The 18,651-nt window shown below is 46.7% G+C and overlaps 1 protein-coding gene across 1 annotated transcript in view; it reads left to right on the forward strand.

The window, feature by feature from the left end:
• Positions 1-18,651, forward strand: part of LOC139817702 (uncharacterized) — a 214,246-nt gene that overhangs the window by 22,625 nt on the left and 172,970 nt on the right. The gene's annotated exons all lie outside the window — the stretch shown is intronic.

Below are 18,651 nucleotides of genomic sequence, written 5' to 3' on the forward strand. Positions count from 1 at the left end.
CTGAGGATCGTGACCACATGAATCGTGGACCATCTGTCGCCATGACTCCCTGTCCTCAGGTCGGCGCATCGCTTTGTGGTCGTGGATGGGTCCCTGTGTGGTTCTTCTGACGGCATCGCCCCATCTGGTCGGGGATCGGCCTTTGCTTCTTTTCCCCTCGACTTGACCAACGATCATAAGTCTCTCCAAGTTGTCCGGCTCGCGTCTGGAGATGTGTCCGAAGAATCTCAGAATACGCCTTAAGCAGATCTTAGACAAGCGAGTTCGAATTCCAAGTTCTTGCAAAATTGACGCGTTTGTGCGATGGGCCGTCCAAGGCACACCCAGCATTTTCCGCCAGCACCACATTTCGAATGCATCTATTCTGCTCCTCAATCTTGCCTTCAGTGTCCATGTCTCAGCAGCATATAGGAACACTGAGAAAACCAGGGACTGGACTAGTCGGACCTTGGTCTTCCTGCTCATGCCACGATTCCTCCAGATTTTGCCGAGCCGCCTCATAGCATCCTTTGCCATTTGGCTGCGGCGGCTTACTTCCCTGTCGCAGCTTCCATCATCGCTGATTACGGAGCCCAGGTATACGAAGTCCGAAACCACCTCCAAATCACGGAGCTCGTGTGTGCGCTGCAGGGTCCCGGCACGATCGATGAACATTAGTTTGGTCTTGCTTCTGTTTATGTGGAGTTCCAGTTGCATACTCTCGACCTCCACCCTACGAAGCAGCTCCGCCAGCTCGCTTTCGGTTGCACCCAAAATCGTGGTGTCATCCGCGAACCTGAGATTACTGATCTTCCTCCCAGTTATCCGGACCCCCCCCCCGTCCAGTCCTCCAGCACTTTACGCATAATATATTCGCCGTAAAGGTTGAAAAGCTTCGGTGATAAGATGCAGTCCTGTCGCACTCCCCTTCGTGTGCTGAAGGGCCCCGAAGTGGCATCCTCCAGTCGGACTCTACATGTGCTATCCAGGTACAGGTTTTGCACAAGGAGTATCAAGTGTTCAGGAACTTCCATCTCTCTCATCACCTCGAACATTCTCTTCCAGTTGACGCAGTCGAACGCCTTGGCATAGTCAATGAAATACATCAGTAATGGCACATTAAATTCTCTGCTCTTCTCAATCAGCTGTCGGACGTTAAGGATTTGTTTGCGTGTGCCTTTTCCTTTGACGAAACCAGCCTGTTCTTCTGAGATATGCCGATCGATGTAATTTTTTAGTTTTGTCTTAATTGTGCTCAAGAGTATCATACTAGCATGTGACAACAGTGATATTGTGCTGTAATTTTCACATTTGCGGGTTGAACCCTTTTTGTGCAGAGGGACAAGTATAGACTCAGACCAGTCATCTGGCCATCGTCCAGTACCCCAGACCCTCTGGCAGATCAAGGGGAGCATGTGCGTGCCCTCTGGGCCTAGGTTCTTGAGCATTTGGGCTGTGACTCTATCGCCTCCGCTAGTTTTGTGTTTCAGTCTTGCCACGGCCCATTCTATCTCCGCAAGAAGAATGTCCGGCTCCCTCACGCCGCATTCGCTCATTCTCAGTTCTTCTGAATCCTCTGTTGCCGCGTGCAGACCTCGGCAATATTCCCTCCATCGTTCTAGCACCTTGTATCGATCTGTGATGATAGCTCCCGTATCATCCTCCAATGTTCAGCTCTTGATCTTAATGTCCTTTGTCAGTGACTTGACTTTACAGAACATGTCTTTTGTGTGTGCCCTGTTGGATGACTCCTCGATCTCCTGACACACTCTGTCCACTTCTGCATCCTTGTCCTTACGGCAGAGTCTTTGGACAGTTCTGTTTCGCTATAATCTTCATATAAATAATCATCAAGTGCTTCGCAGTCATCACCGTCATCGCTATTATTAGGCTATCGCTATTATTAATAATGTAGTTAATAATCGTAAATAATTTTATAAGTAAAGTGAACAATTTGAAGTAATTCCGTAACGAATGACGAGGTTCTATTTTCCGGAAAATAGCGCATACTGCTATTGCTCGGAAGAACCATGAGAAATTGGTCGTCCCTCATCTTGAAAAGAAGTTAAATTTGAAGCGGAGATCCAAGTGTCAAACTTGCTGGGATAACCGCGCCAGCTAACTAACACCTGTTTATTAGCGCCGCGTCCCCTGGTCTTTATCACGCGATCGACGATAAACTCTTCTTCCTGCAAGTTTTTCTCAGCTCTAGCTAATTCCTGTTCGTAAAAAATACCGTCTATGACCTCATCCGCTAAATCGTTCAGTTCGTACACGCGTGGTTTTCGCCACTCGAGAACGCGGTGAATTTGAAATATCTCTTCACTCCACCTTGCCTCGTATCCTTTCTCGAAGGTAGCTTTTGTTCTACTGACGCGAACGAGTTCTCCGACGCTGTATTTAGCTTTTCGTGCGCGTTTCATCTTTTCGCTCTTCCTCCATCGCCGAACTATATTTTCGCGCGCGACACGAGCGTTTTCTCTCATAACGACAGCCGGTTGCATTCTGATGGAGGAATGACGGGTGTAATTGTAAGCGCTTACGATATCCTGCAAAACATCGACGTAGCGCCGCATATTTTTATGCGTAAAATAGCGCCACATTCGCTCTTTCAACGTTCTGTTAAAGCGCTCGACGACGGCTGCTTTGATATCCGGATTACGGGCCACGCGAAAACGAATGTCGTTTTCTTCCAGAAACTTTTGTAACGGACGCCCGATAAATTCTTTACTTTTATCCGTTTGTAAGTATACCGGTACGCGCCCGTCGCTTTTCGAGAGCACGCGCTGAAAAGCCGTCGTCACGTGCTTACTCGTTTTGTCTTGTAGCGGTTCTACCCAGGCATATTTACTAAGTACGTCTATAATCACCAGAAGATACGAATATCCGTCGTTAGTAGTGTATATAAGGGAGTTCTACCCCGGGGGCTCCGAGGGGGGGTGAGGAAGGGGGTATCGGATTACGCGGGGGTGATGGGGTGAGGGAGGGGGGTATTGGATTACGCGGGGGGTGAGGGAGGGAGGGTATCGGATTTCGCGGGGGTGAGGGGGAGGGGGGTATCGGGTTACACAGGGGTATCGGATTTCGCGGGGGTGAGGGGGGGGTATCGGGTTACACAGGGGTATTGGATTTTGCGGGGGTGAGGGGGAGGGGGGTATCGGGTTACACGGGTATCGGATTACGAGGGAAAGGGGGAGGGGGAGGGGTGACCTTGGCATACCACTGGGATGACTCACCTGTATGATTCACCGGGATGACTCACCGGGATGACTCACCCGCGCCGCTGGTCTGCGCCGCTGGTCCTCCGCTCCACTGGTCCGCGCCGCTGGTCCGCGCGGGGGGGAGGGGGTCCGCGGGGGCCGCGTGGAGGTCCGCGGTTGCGCCGCGGGGTCCGTCGGGTCGCGGGGGCCTCGTTCGCAACGACGCCGCCAGGCGGCGTACAATGGGTAAGACTAACTCGATAGCGCACTGCGTAGGGAGCGTGTTTTGTCGATGACGCATCGAACCTGTCGGGACATGTTCGTCGTAAACAACATTTTTCTAGGAAAAGGGGGGTGTTATCTCGTAGACTAAACAATTTTGCGCTATTTTTTAAGACGCAGTACGTAAAAGACAAAGGAAAAAATGACGTCATCGGGACGATGATCGACCCGATAACGCATCGAACCTGTTGGAACATGTTCGTCGTAAACAACATTTTCGAGGAAAAGGGGGGTGTTATCGCGTAGACTAAACAATTTCGCACTATTTTTTACGACACAGTACGTAAAAAACAAAGGAAAAATGACGTCATCGGGACGATGATCGACCCGATAACGCATCGAACCTGTTGGAACATGTTCGTCGTAAACAACATTTAATAAAATATAGGTAGGGATGGACATACACGCAAAGAAATTACATCGTTCATTTAGTTGTAAAAAAAGCCTGTTTATTTAACTTTTTTTTTACATAATATATATATTACATACTAAAAAACTAAAGCTGCGAGCTCACAATCGATGATCTGATTCGTATTGAACGCATCGCTAGCGTATATTACATTCGACGCTTCCTTGGGATCCTTCACAGTGGACGCGATATCGGAGAACTGCGCAAACTTTGCATCGACCGTCGCAAGTATTCTGATCAAACGATCGAATCTCGCATCGATGCACCGATCGAGATCGAACATACGATGCAACGTCGATTCGGTCATTCTCAAGCATACGTTTGCAGATTCGAGACGTATGAGTTTGATGTTATTAACCGTACAAACTCTCACCGTTAGCAGTCCAACGTTTATAAAACTATGGATATCTTTGAAGTCATTGCGAAAGAAATTCTGAATATTTTGCCGTTGCTCGTATAGTGCCTTCCACGTTTCGAGAGACAACAGCAGTTCCTTTCCTCGGCGAGGATCTCCAACGGCGATCTCCACGTAGCTCGGTGGACCCACGTTGATACCAATTTCGAGGAATTTGTATTCCGTAGCTGTCAGCGCGTATCGTCTGCTGAGTATACGAACCGCGCGACGATCCAACGAAATGCTGTATAAAATAAATGAAATTAGTTTTATTTATTGTAAGTATTACAATTTTGCTAAGATATAAAAACTGGGGTAGGCTCTATATGTTTTTTTTTTATCCTAAACGAAACTTACCTATTACATTTCTTCTCATACGTTTGAGTTTCAACTTCGTGAATCGGCACGTAATAATTCATGGTATTCATGCGTTTTGCACCGTTGTTACTGCTGCTGCTGCTGCTATTGCATCCTTCAAAGGAGAACATTTTCGCTCTCTAGGCTCTGAGAAGTTGACCGTTAGTACAAGCGATCGCGACAAGACTGATCATATAAAATTAATCGAGTATACGCGACAATTCCCAAAGTAATGATGTGGTGGGGAAAACGGAGAGGGGGAAATAATGTTTATAGAACTGCGCAGTGGATTTTTTTTTAAGAGAGGGGGAAGTAAAGCCTACTCTAACGGTGATGATTGGAGAGGGGAGGGGGAGTAAGAAATAAAACATAAAAAGTTATATATAATTTATTTATTAAAAAAAGATTGCAAATCTTTATGGCGTCGCGCGCGACCACCAGTTAAATAGTTTTATTACATTTTGTAACGCGCAATTCTTTTCATGTTTTCCGCATCGCATAGTATTGGTGTCATCTAGTTTATTCAAAGATTCGATATCTTTGTAATGCGCATCCAGAGTCTCGACGATTAGGTTTTTTCGCGCATAATTCTCCAGCAGATCCACCAGCCATTCTCGTTTCTGGCATCCCTTGACGTACACAAGAGTCGGCATCTCGTCGTCATCGTCTTCTTTGTCTTCTTCTTTGTCTTCTTCTTTGTCTTCTTCTACACCAAGCACGGCCGATGTAATCAGGCGTTTTACCATACTGTACGGCACGTTTCCGTCTTCCCATCGTAATCCATGGTGATTGCGAATCAACCAGGTAGCGCACGATTTGTCGGATTTTGTGAGGAGATTCCACGGCATGGGGTAATTAAAGTTGTGATGCGTCAGAACGCAGCCTTTTCTCAGCACCGCCACCTCCTTCACGACAAATTTCATCCCGACAAGGAATCCTTGCAGGTCCACGAACGTTGGTACGGACATGACGAGATTTCTTTATCTTTCTCTCGCTCGTCGATGCGTCAATCGAGAGGAATGACGCGCAACTCTGCAAACCGTCTCGCGACACTCTGATTTATACTTCCCCCCTCCCTTACCCCTCTCAATAATTGTATCGGAGATTGATGGAAAGAGAGAGAAAATATTTATGTCGACGTTGCCGCGAACATTCAGACTATTTTGCGCACCACGTTCGTCAACGGGTTGTACTCAATCACGCGGTCGTGTATGATGAGACAGTACGCGGAGGTATTCGGCGGTACGTTCTCCATGCAGTCGAATTCTAGTCTAACATCCACGGTGGTGTTTTTGACGGATTCGTTTTGGCGAGAGCAATCGATGATCAAGTTGCAGTCGTCGAATCGGCTTGTGTCGGCGGACATGACGTTCTTCCGACCCGTCTGCAGAGCGAAGACGACGTATCGCGGTTTCTCGAGCTGGGTCGCAGTCTTAATGGCCCACGAGTGCTTGGTCGTGTTCTGCAACAGGGGATACTCGTACAGATCCCATGAACGGAAACCCATACTTAGATATCGTCCGTCTTCCAAGGTGCGCAGCATCGACAGCTTGTTGATCTCGTTCAATACCACGTGAGGCATTCGCCATTGTATCTTGAGTATTTTGATAGTAGGCTCCAACGCGAGACTTCCCACCAGGGAATTGTTGTCGTTGCGCGCTCGTATCAAGATCAATTCGTGACGAGCGTTGATCACCACGCGTTTGTAATCCTCGCAAAATCCCAGTAACAAGTTGAGCGGTACGCAGAAATTGAAATATCCGTTCGGGTTATTATGTGGTTCCCAGCCCGCGTTTCGCAGGATCACGCTTCTGTCGGACGATACCGTAACGTAGTTCTTGAGCGTGCTGGTTATTCCTACGTTTCTGCAGCGATCAATCTCCATACCGTCGAGCTCGTATCGAATCTCGTCGAACATGAACGCGACGCAATTAGTACCCAATACCACGTTATCGGCTTGACCGGCTGCTCTGGTCACCGTCAATGTTCCTTCGACGTAGAGAAAACTTTCGCACGGCAACGTATACAGATCCTGCTGTTGTATGGGTATTCGTATCTCGTCGCTATAGTCAAACGTTGTGTTGGCGTACGGGTTGTACGTGTGAGTCTCGATCTTGACGATGCGATCGTCAAAGACCGGCTCGCCTCCAATGTTGAGAATTTCAGTCATCGTTCAGATGTTTCGCACCGCGAATCCCAGAGATTGTAAAAACTTAACGTTCGACGCGTTGAGCTTCTTTTTCGTCGCTTGTTTAAAGCCGCCGAATGTCGACTTGACGATATTGTCGATCGACGCAGCCGTAAAGATATTATTGTTATCTGTCGCGTGCTCCGAGTCGTTCAACACTAGCATCTCATGTGTCGCGCGTACACTCACGCTCACGCACACATTGACGCGTACACTCACGCTCACGCACACACTGGCGCGTTATCGCTCTCGCTGTCGTACGTGCAATCTGACGGTGATCTCTTCTCCGCGAAAATCGAGCAATCGTTCGTCTTGATCAGCGACGCGTATCGTTAGATTCGTAACGCTCCGCGCGATGATCGGCAGGTAAATGATCTGCGCCGGCGTTTCCGATATCTTATATCCCGGTGGTACGCTCGGTGAAAATTCGTGTATCGTATGAACGCGATTGCCGTTGCTGTACGCACCCGCGGTCACGTTACACTCCACGCGGATAATGTTTACATTGATAATATTAATCGGTGCGTCCGATTCGTGCCACTGTCCCGGCTGCAATATACGCGTCGACGTGAATCCCAGCAGCGATCCGACGTTGTTCGGTTGGTTAAAGTTCACTCTGAAGGCGCACTTGATCTCGCTCTTCATCGTATTGTAATTTGCGCGGAGCACTATCGGGTATTCCGCGACCTCGTCTTCGTAGCCGTTCGCGCGAACGGTCTCCTTTCGTGCGATATCCGCGATCGACGTACGACGATCGTCGTTGGAACGAACCACGCGTCGCGGACGTTTACGTGAAATTTCACGTTTCAAAAACTCGTGTATGGCCCGAATCTCGTACGATCCCTCGGGAATCGTAATTTCCGTGTCATCCTCGTCGAAATAAAATTTATTATTCGAAGAATTCACGTTCGGAATCGTGTGATAAGTCTCGAAACACGTTAGCCCGAGCTCGTAGTCACCGTCGCTCAGATCCACGGCGGAAAAATAGTGCTCCGCGAGGATGCTGCTCTTCCCCGTCAGCGTGAACGTTATTGACATGTCGGCGGAAGCTGTTCGACGAACACTGAGTCTCCACACGGCGCGTCGTCAGGTTTTAAATTAGCGCCGATCGTCGTCGATCGTTCGGAGAAATTGCAAACATAATTGTCCACAGATGCTCTGATCGTATCGCTGATGAGACGTGCGATTGTACTCAATTTTCATCACGCTCGGTCCGAAATATCGCACCAGTTCTTTCGGTGGTCGAAGATTGCCGAAACTGTCGAAATATACGACTCCATCTCCCCTCTTGGCGTACGCTACCCAATGAGTACCAGGGCCCGCTGCATCGTCCAAATTCACGATACCGCTCTCGTTTCGACGTATGCCATCGACGATCGGTAACGAATCACGCATGAAAACACCTCTGAAGAACGGTACGCGCATTCGCCTTGCCAGTCGACTCAATTGTACGTTAGTCGTAATACTCGTGGGCATATTTAACGTCTTTTTTGACGTTTTTTTTTATCCTCAACGCTACTCCTCGCCTGCGTTTGTGCGGGCCGAGATACAGTCCTTGTCCATATTTGTACGGAGCGAGATAAAGTCCGCGACCTTCCATGGCGCGATTGTGACGTTGCGTCTCTTCCAGCTGTCGCCGCGCGGCTTTGCTAGCGTTCATCGCCGTTGTAATTCCGGCCGCTCCGCCGGCCAGAGAACCGAGAACTCCCAACAACGGTAGAATTGGCAACACGCCGCCTCGTTTCGCTGTTGGAAGTATCCGTTTCTTCGTCAACCTTTTCCTCGTTCGTGTTTTCCGTGATTTCAAGCCCATTCCAAGCTTCGTCTTAGCCTTCATGGCAGCCCAGACGGCTGTAGCGGCTGCCCTCTCTCCGAGAGCCGAATCTCTTGCGATGACGCGTTCTAGCGCTCTCTCGGCGAGTATCTTGTCCGCCGCGTGTCTCTCGGTGAGGCCTTTGTTACGCGAATAGTTTATGTCGTGCTCGCGACACGCCACGTCCAATGGATTTACACCCGGATCACCTCTAGCCAATCGTTCTTGCAAACGAGTACCCGGACCGCAAAACTGATAGCCGGGAATGTGCAGTTCGAACGGAAGTGCACCTATCGCGCGATTAAACAGACCTCTACCTGTTTTTTTTATTTTCGTTGACATTTGCCGCATTCTGCGCTAAAATCGCAAATGTCCGAAGGTCTCTGTGCGACTGAGCGATTCGCGGTTCCGCTCGCCTATAAATAGACGTTCGAACGATAAAGTTCGATTCAGTCGTACAAAGTGTGAGGAAAAAAAATGAGATTTGTGCGGCAACCGTTAGCGATTCGCGTGACGAATTGCGACGACAGATCACGGTCGATGGAGGGCAACGCGGATAGGCGCAGACACGGTACGATGCTGCCGACTACTATACGTGCGATCATTTGCGGTCCCTCGAAATGCGGTAAAACCAACGTTCTGATAAGTTTGCTGGAAAGTCCGCACGGTGTACGTTTCGAGAAGGTGTACGTGTACTCGAAATCGCTGCAACAACCGAAATATCGATATCTGGAGAATTTATTGACATCGATCGATGAAATCGGCTACTACACCTTCTCCAATAACAGTGACGTCATTCCACCGAGCGACGCGTGTCCAAACTCGATATTCGTCTTCGACGACGTGGCGTGCGATAAGCAAGATACTGTGAGAAAGTATTTCTCAATGGGCAGGCACTCGAGCGTCGACTGCTTTTATCTTTGTCAGACGTATGCGAGAATACCGAAACATCTGATACGCGACAACGCGAATCTGCTGATCCTGTTCAAACAGGATGTCACTAATTTGAAACACGTGTACAACGATCACGTAAATACCGACATGTCGTACGATGAATTTTGCTCGTTGTGCCACGATTGTTGGCAATGCAAGTACGGATTCGTAGTGATAGACAAGGACAGCGCGCTTTCGAACGGGCGATACAGAAAAGGATTTAACGTGTTCGCGATACCGCAAAAGCGGTCAGTCGTTGCCGATACGTTGTCGAAGGTGAAACAACGTTAGCGTTACAGAGAAAGATCGACACTCTGCTTTGTTTTTTCCCCCCACGATGGCTGCGATCGACGGGAGCGAGACGATTCGCGAGCGCGAGAAGATCGTAAAAGATATTGCGAAAACGAGTAATTCGATTCGCAAGAAACTTCGCGCTTTGAAGACCGGTAAGATCGAGAAGGACATTGAGTTGGACACTTTAAACCTCTCATTGGGCCGTTGAAAAAGATCGTTGACAACTCGAGCTTGATCGCGGTGAAAAAAGAGGAGCCGACGGAGAGCGACGCTGACGTGAAAATCGAACCGCTATCCGTTCAACAGCGCGGGGTGGAGGAGGAGGATGCTACACCGAAGAGAAAGAAGAAACGATTAGACACCTGGTCGGATCTTTCATTGACACCGCGTAAATCTAATCAATCGACAGTACTACCGATAACCTCTACACCGATAACCTCTACACCGATAACTTCTACACCGACGCAAACCGTGCAACGTACAAGTCCCGAATTTCTTGAAACCGCGAATGTTTTTGAAACCACGGACGACTCGATCAGGAAAACCGTTCATAAACGGTTGAAAACGTCGGAGGGTCGACAATGGTTTATAGAATCGTTGGAAGATCACTTGGGTCCACTGAGCCGAATTTACATCGCGTCTGTTTTGGGCGCCTATCCAACGATGGACATAGCGTACGGCGTTTATCTCGGCAATAATGAATTGATGCTCGGTAATAAACGTTTTGACGTGGACAAAGCGGATAACATTTATATCGACGGCGTACGATACGCCGGCACCCGGTAATTACGAGTTGATCTTCAAGAGAATACCCGATAACGATATCTACACGGAGGACGATATGCAAAAGTACAGGCATACTGTTGGCAACGAGTGCTCATAAATTCAAACACGATCCTAACAAGCGACTAAAGGGCAACGTAGGATACAAGTATACACAGGTAATCGCACCGTTGATGTCGACCGAATCCAAGAAGAAAAAATCCGGAAAAGGATTATTCGCACCTCGCGCGATGACGCTAACCGACAATAAGATTGACTACGTGCATTGGGACGACCCCAACGAGCTGGTGGATCGTATGCGATTGCTCGACGCTTCGCGTCAAGCTGGCAACAATGCCCACGACAACAAGATCATGTCGATCATCGAGGGACTTCGCGAAGCCGGGCTTATTATAAATTAAACGGCGCGACAGCGATCCGTTCAATCGATGTCGAAATGCCGATCAATAAATTTGGATTGTTCGAGCAGCGCGAAGACGCGACGAATGCCATTTCCTATCATTATCGGTGGAGCGGATTAGTGAGAAATTTCGTGCGCGACAACGCTCTGTGTCGCACCGCCACGGACTTTGACGCAAGGTCGCACAGGATTTGTCGCGTAGCACAACCTGAGACTGACGGTGACGCGGTTAACAAACTATACGTGGATCAGTGCGTTAAAAGTTTGACAGATTAACGGAAAGAGTCAGACGAGAAGCTTACCGCGTTCGAGAAGGACGTGCGAGCGTTACAGGCTGCGGTGAACAAGCTTCGACGTGCGAATATCGTTGAATCAAACGTGACAACGAACAACAATGGACAAACGGTTTAGCAGTTTCGACTATCGAAAGGCGACGAGTGAAGAGAGGCAACGGTTAATTAACGACGGCGACGAACAGCAACGAACGACTCGAGAACGGTTGTCGGACGGCTGTCTAACGGTTCAAGAACGATTGTCGGACGGTTGTCGAACGGTTCAAAAACAGCTCAGAAACGATTACGAGCGGTTTAGAAACAGCTGCGAACTACGCGGAGACAGGAAAGGCTACAAACGGCTAAAGAACATCGACGATGACGACGACGATGAGTGGTAAGAAGCAGTTAACTGACGACGACGAACGACAACGAACGATTCAGGAACGATTGTCGACCGGCTGTCGAACGATTCACGAATGGTTCAGAAGCGGTTACGAACTGTTCAGAAACTGCTACGAACGATGCACTAGAAGCAGAAACGGCGACAACGAAACATGAGACCGTTAAAATCGACCGATGTAGATAAAAATATCGAAAAGCGACGGTTGGTGGACGAATTGCACGCACCGGCGAGAAGAAATTTTCCCCGCAGACACGTCATAGTGCGAGGGTACGACGATCTGTGGCAAGCTGATATCGTTGAGATGCGCCCGTACTCACGTTTCAACGGAGGCTACCACTATATACTTACCGTCATCGATGTGTTGAGCAAGTATGCGTGGGCCGTGCCGCTCAAGGGTAAAGGTGGCAGCGAGACAGCTGACGCTATCGCTGAGATAATTCGAGATAGCGAGAGGTGCCCTAGTAATCTACAAACCGACATGGGGAAGGAATTTTACAACACCGATGTGCAACGTCTCGTGAGAAAACACGACATCAATCATTATTCCACGTATTCGGTGATGAAGGCATCGGTTGTCGAGCGATTCAATCGCACGTTAAAAAACAATATGTGGAAGATGTTTACACTCAATGGAAATTACAAGTGGGTCGACGCCTTGCCGCGACTCGTGTCGGATTACAACGCGAGCAAGCATCGAACGATCGGCATGCGACCCGTCGACGTTACCCCCGCGATCGCCGAAAGATTACGTTTACGCGTCAGCAAATACAAGACAATTTTCGAGAAGGGTTACACGCCGAATTGGACCACCAAGGTGTTTAAGATCGTTAAAGTGCAGCGTACCAATCCCGTAACCTATCTACTCGAGGACTATTGTAAAAAATCCGTCGCTGGAGCGTTCTACGAGTACGAGTTGCATCGCGCGACTTATCCTGACGTGTATCTCGTGGAGAAAGTACTGCGCAGAAGGGGCGACGAGGTTTACGTGAAATGGCTGGGATTCGATGGATCGCACAACTCTTGGATACACAAGAACAATGTTATTTAATTCGTGCAGATTGTATTTTTTAAAACATATGAAAAAATAAACTATGTAAAAAAATATTAAATACAAAATATTCAATGTATAAAAATATGTAAGACGTATGCAACATATAAAATGTTTGAAATATATACGATATCTTTATTAATATTCTTTCTAATATAATACGTTATCTACTATTGTGAGTTTCGTGTTCATCGTGGTGCCATAAACACATTTTTTTTCTTGAAGAAAAGGGGTGTTATTGCGTAGACGTATCTATTTCATACTATTTTTTTACGACGCAGTACGTGAGACAAAGGAAGAAATGCAAAACAGATAAAAAAAAATTGATCAAGATTCAGTTGGAGCGAGAGAGAAAGCAAAGGGTATATAATGAGGGATGCATCAAGCCACAGTAGTATGATTTGAGAGCTTAAACACCTCGGTGATACATCTGTGCATTGATTGAGACATTTAAAATCTGTGTGCAGTGATCGAAACAGTTAAAATCTGTGTGCAGCGATCGAAACAGTTAAAATCTGTGTGGAGGGATCGAAACAGTTAACAATCTATGTGCAGCGATTTATCTGTGCAGCAATTCATCTGGTAAATGTGCAAATTATTATTATTTGAAATTATTGAAATGTGATGTGACATACTTTTTGTGACACCATAATTTTATAACACCATACTTTTTTTGCCAAGGGTTTCCACAGTATGGCGGTGGTTGTGGAAGGTTTCGGGCTGAAGCTCACGCAAAAGGATCTTCACACGATGGTCGGCTTAAATTGGCTCAACGACGAAGTTATTAATTTTTATATGAATTTGTTGATCGCCAGAGGTACATCTTCGAACAAGTATCCGAAAGTTCACGCGATGAACACGTTCTTTTACCCGAAACTTCTGTTGAGCGGTCACTCGTCTCTGAAGCGATGGACCAGGAAGGTGGACATATTTGCGCAGGATCTTATTATTATCCCTATACATCTGAACGTTCACTGGTGTATGTCAATAGTAGATTTCCGCGATAAAACGATTGTTTATTACGACAGTATGGGCGGTGATAATTCGCAATGTCTGGCTACGCTAAAACTATATTTACAAGATGAGAGTCTTGATAAAAAGAAACAATCTTATGATATGAGTGATTGGGAATTTTATTCCGCCATGAACATTCCGCAACAGACGAACGGCAGCGATTGTGGTGTATTCTCTTGCATGTTCGCCGAGTATGTCTGTGCAAATAAAAAAATTACGTTTACTCAGAACGACATGCCGTACTTTAGGAACAAAATGTTTAGGGAAGTAATAAATGGAAATATTGTATAAAAATTTTTTTATTGAATAAATGTTTATAATATAAAATATAAAAGTATGCTTGATTAATATTCCTTCCATTATACATATACGTACATATATATACATACATTCATACATACATTACATACATATATATTTATATGTACATACATTATTCATATGTACATACGTACATACATTTTATTACATGTATTGCATACATTACATACATACATGCATACATACATTATATTACATACATACATGAATCTTCACTGTTCCTTTATTATGATAACTACTATGATAAAGGTATGCGATAATGTCCCCACGGCAACGTATCGGTCGAATTCGGCACGATATATCGCTTATCGTCGTACGGACTCAGAGCGATTTTCGTCTCGCAAATAGTGTACACTTCGTGCATTTTCGATCGTATGCACGACTGCGGTCGAGTCATTTCGATCTCATCGTTCAGACACCGCGTGTAGTCGTCGAACGCGATGGTACGCGCGATGACGTTGCTTTTAACACCTTTCGCCTTTTTACAGTCTTTTTTGCCATCGACTCGCAAGGCGTACATTTTTGCCCTAAGTCCAACGAATTCGGTCATAATGGCCCCGTTGTTTTCGTCCTTCATCAAGCCCGGCACTTTTTTATTGACGAGAGGCATACTGTAAGCGTTATCTACCGCGTAGTCACTCGTGTCGAACCTGACTATATCATGTTTCATGTTCTTATACGCATCGTCGCACTTGATATGATAAATCAAACTGTCCGTGTCGGTATACATAATTCTACACGAGTCGCGGTACAGGGGAGACATGTACTCGTGGTGAAATTCGTATAGGCACACCTTCGACAAGTCGAGGATGCACATGCCGACGTAGATCGGTTTGTCGAATTTCACCTCGAGTTTGCGCAGTTCGACAGCTATCAGATTTTCCGAAAACACGCTCCTGCTGTGGAAATTCGGTCGCGCGATCATTGCCTCCGCGTCGTATCGTCCGTCCCACTTCGTCAATAATTTTACATCGACGTGGTTGCGAACATTTTCCATCGTTTTCCCGAAAACTGCGTTATTCATTAATTTATATAAATTTTTTTCGAACTCATTTTTGGCCAATGTTCTAAATTTTGTATTGAGTTCGATGTAAGCGCGGAGCCACTCAGATTGAGCGAATTGCAATACGCGATGTATTTTAGTGACGTGAAGGCCATGGCTCGTGCACTGCTGCAGATTGCGATAATGAATAACATAACGCTTTTTATCGTGCAGCGTGGCGAGAAGTTTGTCCTGCCGTTTGCCGGGCGGTTTATCGCGCGTCGGACAGAACGATAGGTCAGTGTGCGCGTCGTGTTTATCCTGTGGATACTCGAGATCGACCTCGAGAATATAGCCCGTAGGCGAATCCAAAGCGATCGCGCTAAAGTCAAAATTCGAAACGTCTTCGACCCATTGAAACTCTGCGTAGGGCAGTGGTTTACACATCGCCCAGCCATACAAGTTGTTGACATCGAAGTACATTAGGTACGACGACGGTTTCGATGAATCGTACGACTGCATGTACTTGTTGTTGGCCTGCGCGTATCTGCCGGAACATTGACTCAGACCACCGCAAATACCACGTTCGATAAACATAACCATGTCAATGTCGGTCAGCAGTTCGAAATTGACACACGTATGTTTCAACATGGCGTTTCACGTAAAGCCTGGTAAAGTGTAGTAGTACGCGGGATCAAGTCCGTAACTCGCGACGCAGCTGTCGCGGAAATTTTCAAACACGTCGGCCAACAGCAAGATATCGGTTTTCAGGTATAGATCGCTGTATTCGCCCAGGGTTCGAACGGAGAATCGCTGCCATACGTTCGCGGCGTGCGCGTAATCGCTCTCGGATACGGTGTCACCGGTCAAGGAACTGTAAAATGAATCGCGCGGCGGTAAACACGTATCCTCCAGCTTTTCGACGCTGTCCACGTATTCGTATGGAAAGACACCTTTTCGCGTCAATAATTTGAAATCGTCGTCGGATAACGCGGAAAATTTTGAACGTATAATTTTTAATTTATCATTATCTAGGAAGGATGCCAATTTTGCGAGACTCGCGCTCAGAAATTTGTACGAGTCGATGAATCTTAATTTTATATCGTTTCGCGAATCTGATCTTTCCGTGGTGTCTTTCACGTGTTTAGTAAATGAGATGTACTTTTCCTTTGTTATAGGCAGTACATCAATCTTGCCTTCGAACGCGGCAGCTATCTCCTTGATAATGAAATGCGCGTCATAGCCCGACAGATTGTGGAATATTACTGGGATGAAGTGAGAATCCTTATAATTCAGATTGCACGTCGAGTGTGCTGGACCTCTGTAACGCCCAGTTAGGTGGCAATGATCGCGTACACGATTATCATTTGGCGCGAACGGTTTTTCACATATGTGACATTGCGCCGCGCTGTGAAATGTCTCCCACTCGTCTCGCGTTAGGTCTACCATGCATACAATGTCGGACAATATGTTCTTTACGCGATGCGCTAATCCTTTGAGTTCCTTGACGAACCACGCGACGCAGTCATTATCGCGACGAAATCGATACGCTGATAACGTTTCATCGTACGAGCACTGTACGTAGTATGCTATACTACATACCCGATGATGTTGATAGGCGTATGACGCGTGTTCCGTCTCCGGTTGTGTCTTCTGCAGCACACACTCCAGATCGGCGTATACCACGAAGGGAAGTCGCTCTTTCCTGCTGTGGTTCTTGAAGCACAGCTACTTGTTGTCCTCACTCGGTAGTTTGATAGCGCAGTCGTTTACCTTTCGGCAGTCCACAGTGTGAGACTGCAACTTGTCGCTCGAACTAAAGTAGTGAAGACATCTGCAAAAAAAATCATAAATGTAAATTTTATACATAAAATATAAAAATGATATATATATATTATTAAAAAGTATAAGTACTTACCGATCACAAATGTACTTCTGACCATGATGCTTGCTCAATTGTGAGCTCACGAGACGGGATAGATGCTTAATCCACGCGAAATGTCCAACATTGTTGTCTCGCGGATCCTGCATGTACAGCAGATTCACGTGGTTATCATTCGTGTGGTCGGTAAGCCGTATTGGAAGAACGTTTGAAGTCTTCTGTCCCTCGATGGTATAGACATTGACGGATATATTGTTGAGTCGTTCGAATTTTTTAATTTGACTCAACGTCATTGGGAACTCAATGTCTCGTACATTTAGTACCGTTGAATAATGCGGGTATGAAGATTCCCGTTCTGAATGTCTTTCAGTTGGATGCAAGGCGGCTACCACTGACCACGCAAAACACGCATTGTCCATAGACAGCACATTGATCACGGCGTTCTTCAATTTAATGTCTTCAGGCAATTTCATGTGACATCCCGCGCGCAAAGGATTGTACTTGTTGACGCTCACCGTCAAATTGAGGATTCGAGTCAACGCCCACCCACTGTCGCGTTCCTGGAACTCCTCGAGTTTCGCTCATGTGGGCTCGATAACATGTAGCTCGTACCACTCGCGCAAGTGCGATGTACGACAGAGTTCTATGTTATTTGTACATATTCTCTTATTGTCACGTTTATCACCCGCCACAAACTCCCCGTTGAACGCGGTGTTCATTTTGACACAGTTATGTGTTTTTATAATGTCTCGCACTTGATTGCACACTACGCTGCAGGCGTCTTCCAAAAACTGTCGCGGCTCTATATGGTCTATATTAATTACCGCACCGGTTATTATACGCTTTTTGAACGCGGCGTTGATCTCTCGCCATACGAGTTCTGCTGTGCGCGTGTCATCACTGGTACCGGCGTTCGCATAATCACCACCGCTATGGATAAATTGTCTTTCCAATCGCAACTTCACACCCTCGAGTCGCGCTATTCTGGCAACCAACGATTGCCTCTGCCCGATCGAGAGCGGACGTTTGGCACTACTGCGAAAGTCTCGAGCTCGTGTCTTGAGCTGCTCGATGAATTCCGCGCATTGCAGCGTCCATGTGAAAAATTCACCCAAGGTAGCTACTTGGTCGGACAACTCCAATAGATCGCGTTCGATTTGCTCGAATTGATCCATGTTTTATCTATTCAGATTTAGGTTGTTCATCAGATTCAGGTTGTTCATCACCACGAAGTCGACAACTGTAGTCGCCCAATAGCGATACTTCATTAGATATCAATGATTTATATGGTAATAGCGTTGCAGACACATATTGTTTATCACCATCATGCCAACCACTACTTTGACATATTTCCCATTGCCACTTCCCAATAGTGACACTCCTTATACTCGAACCTAAAGTCAGGTTTATTGTAAAAGGAAAGGGCTTTGTCACAGATGAAGCTGTATGAGCTTTATCCTTGTTCCGCGCCTGTATGTACATTCTCCATTTTGAGCTACCGTACCAGTTATTATTATATCCGAAATCCTTGATAACAACTCCTTGTCTATGAACAATGCGTTTATCGGTTCCTCGTATCCCGAGTTCGCGATCGCGAACAAAGTGCGCTAGTGAGTTTCGTTGCACATCCGTCGATTTTCCTCCTCGATCTTCTTCACGCAAAGCATTGGCGATATCATCTAATAAAGATTCAC

The sequence above is a fragment of the Temnothorax longispinosus genome, chromosome 8, assembly GCF_030848805.1.
Source record: "Temnothorax longispinosus isolate EJ_2023e chromosome 8, Tlon_JGU_v1, whole genome shotgun sequence".
Taxonomy (NCBI): Eukaryota; Metazoa; Arthropoda; class Insecta; order Hymenoptera; family Formicidae; genus Temnothorax; species Temnothorax longispinosus.